This window comes from Zalophus californianus, chromosome X (assembly GCF_009762305.2).
Source record: "Zalophus californianus isolate mZalCal1 chromosome X, mZalCal1.pri.v2, whole genome shotgun sequence".
NCBI classification, from domain to species: Eukaryota; Metazoa; Chordata; class Mammalia; order Carnivora; family Otariidae; genus Zalophus; species Zalophus californianus.
Window position 1 is genome coordinate 74,906,507 of NC_045612.1, and position 4,432 is coordinate 74,910,938.

At 43.6% G+C, this 4,432-nt stretch overlaps 1 pseudogene; it reads right to left on the reverse strand.

Moving 5' to 3' along the window:
- Window positions 1–246: 246 nt before the first annotated feature.
- Window positions 247–2,204, reverse strand: LOC113930408 (annotated as a pseudogene).
- Window positions 2,205–4,432: the final 2,228 nt, after the last annotated feature.

The following is a 4,432-nucleotide window of genomic DNA, read 5'->3' on the forward strand; positions in this document are numbered from 1 at the left end:
GGAGCCCGATGCGAGACTCGATCCCGGGACTCCAGGATCATGACCTGAGCCAAAGGCAGTTGCTCAACCAACTGAGCCACCCAGGCGCCCAAGGGGTTCCCATTGTTTAGTCTTAGTTAAACTACCATGTTTAAAGGAAGGATAAAAACTTGGCACACTACCTTTTAACTTGTTTTAATGTTTCATCACAGATGATGAAAGATACTAAATTACAGACAAGGAATAATCATAATGTTGTGGTCAAAATTATAAATATGGAATTACAAATCTAAAACATTCTCTATTTAAAAAATAAATCTGATAGTCAATGCAGTTTTGCAGGGTCTCTGCATAGTAGGGCTGGTCTCTGCCTTCCTGGCATTTTTCTAGGTGCTCCATGCTGGCCTCTTCTTCTCTTATCTGTTCCATCAAAGGTCCAAGACCACCTTGTATTCCTGCACCAAAGCCATCTCAGTCCATGCCCCGGCCACTACAGAAGCCACCTTTGTCTTCACAGTGGCCACCTCTGAACATTCCATGGGGACTATGATGGTCCATGAGGCCATCTCTTCCTCCCATCATGCCACCAGGCCTGACTCTGCCTGGTCACCACACAGGTGGTGGAAAGGGTGATGGAAGAAAGCCTTCAGGCTTTGGGGACTTATACTTCTTGCATCCTGTTCTCCAGGTGAAGTTCTGGTTTCCACACTCCAGATTGGGACACTGCCAGTCCCAGCTCAGTGCTAGATGTTTCCTCCCCCAGATGGGTTCCCTTGGGAACCCTGGGGCCCTCTTAGGGGGAAGCCACCTCTGTCTCCTCTACAGCCTCCCATGTGACCCATGGGGCCCCCTGGACCTCCACAGCATGGCAACAGCATCCCTTTGCCCTCAGGTGAAGCATACCAAACTGCATACTGTTCATTGGAGGTTTCCTGTGAGCAAGAGAAACCATAAGTTCACTCCTTTGAAAATATTTCCCATCAAACCATTCCATTGCAGCCTTGGCAATTGGTGGGTCTTCGTAAGACACTGTAGCAATTGCCTTTGGGTTTTCCTTGTCCAAGTAGATATGAATTATGGGTTTTCTGGTTCCCTTGAAGAAGTATGCCAGATCATCTAAAGTCATATTATCATTTAAGCCTTGTACATAAATTGCACTGTTGTGAGAGTCTTCATCTGGATCTGGTGGGCCTATAGATCAAGATCTGGTCCTTCCTCCATGGGTCCACTAGGCTTATTGAAACCACCTTGCTTTCCAGAGCTGCTCATTCAACCATGTCCTGCTACCTCCCCACCTCTGCTCAGCCTCCATAATCAAATCTCCCTCTTTTCCTGCCCTGGTTATCAGGACCACTCATGCTCTAGTTCTCTCCTGGTCTGGAAAATCCCCCAGACTCCTGCCCATAAACACCCATGCTATGGGGTGGTCCTGTTGGAATGAACTCTGCTGGTTCTCTGTTGGCTATATTGATTTGGAGCCTGGCTGTAGGATCCAGTTTGACAGGAGGTTAATAGTGGATGACTGCTGCCCATAGCTGTTTTGTTGACCATAGCTACTCTGCTGTCTGGAGATGCTTGGCTGCCCATAGGTGTTCTGCTGAGAGTAACTACTCTGATCATAACTAGTCCACTGTCTAGAGGAATAGAAGATCGGAGGATAAGATGGTGGTGCTGTGACTGGCTGCATGGGGTAAGTCCCAGGTACCTGGGGATAACTGTAGTTACTCTGTCCATATCCTAGGCTGGGCTGTTTATAACCCCTTGTGATAGATTAAGGTTGACTAGTTTCAACAGATTTGTTACCATCCTACGGTCTTGCAGGTGTGGTGGCTGCTAGCTGCTGCCCATAAGCTTGGTAAGCAGGCTGAGTGCCATATGCAGACTGAGCTGCATGGGAGGCCTGGGTGGTAGCAAACATAACGTGGTGGTATCATAAGCACCAGTGCCATACCCCTAGACAGGCTGACTATAAACCTGGGGGGCAGTTGGAGAAGTATAACCAGTGGGAGCCTGTCCATAAGAAGTTGCATAGGTGGTCTGGCAGAGGTTGCAGTGCTCTGACCTGGGTGTAGCAAACATCATTGGGCTGTCCACAGGTGCCATTAACTTTGCTGCCCATATGGCTGGGTGGTCTGTGCATATCCTTGAGTGGACTGGACAATGTAAGCACTGTAGCCCTGTTGGGTTGCAGCTTGGCTGTAGGGACTGTAGTCCATAGATGACATTTTCTCTCCTTATTTTATCAACGTCCTTCTCCCTCTTGCTTTTCCGTGGTGTCATATTTTATGTCTTTTTTTAACCTTATTTTTTTTATTATGTTAAATTAGCCAACATATAGTACAAGATTAGTTTTTGATGTAGTGTTCAATTATTCATTAGCTGTGTGTAACACCCAGGGCTCATCACAACACATGCCCTCCTTAATACCCATCATCTGGTTACACAATCCCCCCACCCCCTCCCTTCTGTAACCCTCAGTTTGGTTCCTGGATTCCAGAGTTTCTCATGGTTTGTCTCCCTCTTTGATTTCTCCCCATTCGGTTTTCTTTCCCTTCCCCTGTGGTCCTCTGCCCTATTCCTTATGTTCCACATATGAGTGAAACAAAATGATAATTGTCTTTCTCTGCCTGACTTATTTCACTTAGCATAATACACACTAGTTCCATCCATGTTTATGCAAATGGTAGGTATTCATCCTTTCTAATGACTGAGTCATATTCCATTGTATATATGAACCACATCTTCTTTATCCATTCATCTGCTGAAGGACATCATGGCTCCTTCCACAGTTTGGCTACTGTGGACATTGCTGCTATGAACATTGGGGTGCAGGTGCCCCTTCTTTTCACTTTATCTGTATCTTTGGGGTAAATACCCAGTAGTGCAATTGCTGGGTCATAGGGTAGCTCTATTTTTAACATCTTGAGGAGCCTCCATACTGTTTTCCAGAGTGACTGTACCAACTTGCATTCCCACCAACAATGTAAGAGGGTTCCCCTTTCTCCACATCCTCACAAACACTTGTTGTTTCTTGTCTTGTTAATTTTTGCCATTCTAACTGGTGTAAGGTGGCATCTCATTGTGGTTTTGATTTGTATTTCCCTGATGACAAGTGACATTGAGCATTTTTTTCCTGTGTCTGTTGGCCTTCTTTGGAGAAATGTCTGTTCATGTCTTCTGCCCATTTATTGACTGGATTATGGTTTTTTGGGTGTTCAGTATGATAAGTTCATTATAGATCTTGGATACTAGCCCTTTATCTGATATGTCATTTGCAAATATCCTCCCATTTCATAGGTTGCCTTTTAGTTTTGTTGACTGTTTCCTTTGCTGTGCAGAAGCTTTTTATCTTGATGAAATCCCAATAGTTCATTTTTTGTTTGTTTTCCTTGCTTTTAGAGATGTGTCTAGCATGCGGTTGCTGTGGCCAAGGTTGAAGAGATTTCTGCCTGTGTTCTCCTCTAGGATTTGGATGGATTCCTGTCTCACATTGAGGTCGTTCGTCCATTTTGAGTTTATCTTTGTGTATGATGTAAGAGAACAGTCCAGTTTCATTCTTCTGCATGTGGCTGTCCAATTTTCCCAGCACCATTTATTGAAGAGACTGTCTTTTTTCCATTGCATATTTTTTTCTGATTTGTTGAAGATTATTTGACCATACAGTTGAGGGTCCATTTCTGGGGTCTCTATTCTGTTCCATTGATCTATCTGTCTGTTTTTGTGTCAATACTGTGCATTTTGATGATCACAGCTTTGTAATATAGCTTGAAGTCAGGCAACGTGATGCCCCCAGGTTTGGTTTTCTTTTTCAACATTCCCCTGGTGACTCAGGGTCTTTTCTGGTTCCATACAAACTTTAGGATTGTTTGTTCCAGCTATCTGAAAAATGTAGATGATATTTTGATAGGGACTGCATTGAGAGTGTGGATTGCTCTGGGCAGCATAGACATTTTCACAATGTTTATTCTTCCAATCCATGAGCGTGGAATGTTTTTCCATCTTTTTTGTCTTCCTCGATTGCTTTCATAAGTGTTTGTAGTTTCTAGAGTAGAGATCCTTTACCCCTTTGATTAGATTTATTCCTAGGTATCTTATGGTTTTTGGTGCTATCGTAAATGGAATCAATTCCTTAATTTCCATTTTTTCAGTTACATTGTTAGTGTATAGAAATGCAACTGATTTCTGTGTATTGATTTTGTATCCTGCCATGTTGCTGAATTGCTGTATGAGTTCTAATAATTTGGAGGTGGACTCTTTGGGGTTTTCCATGTAAAGTATCATGTCATCTGGGAAGAGAGAGAATTTGACTTCTTCTTTGCCAATTTGAATGCTTTTTATTTCTTTTTGTTGTCTGATGGCTGAGGCTAGGATTCCAGTACTATGTTGAACAATAGTGGTGAGAGTGGGCATCTCTGTCATGTTCCTGACCTTAAGGGAAAAGCTCTCAGTTTTT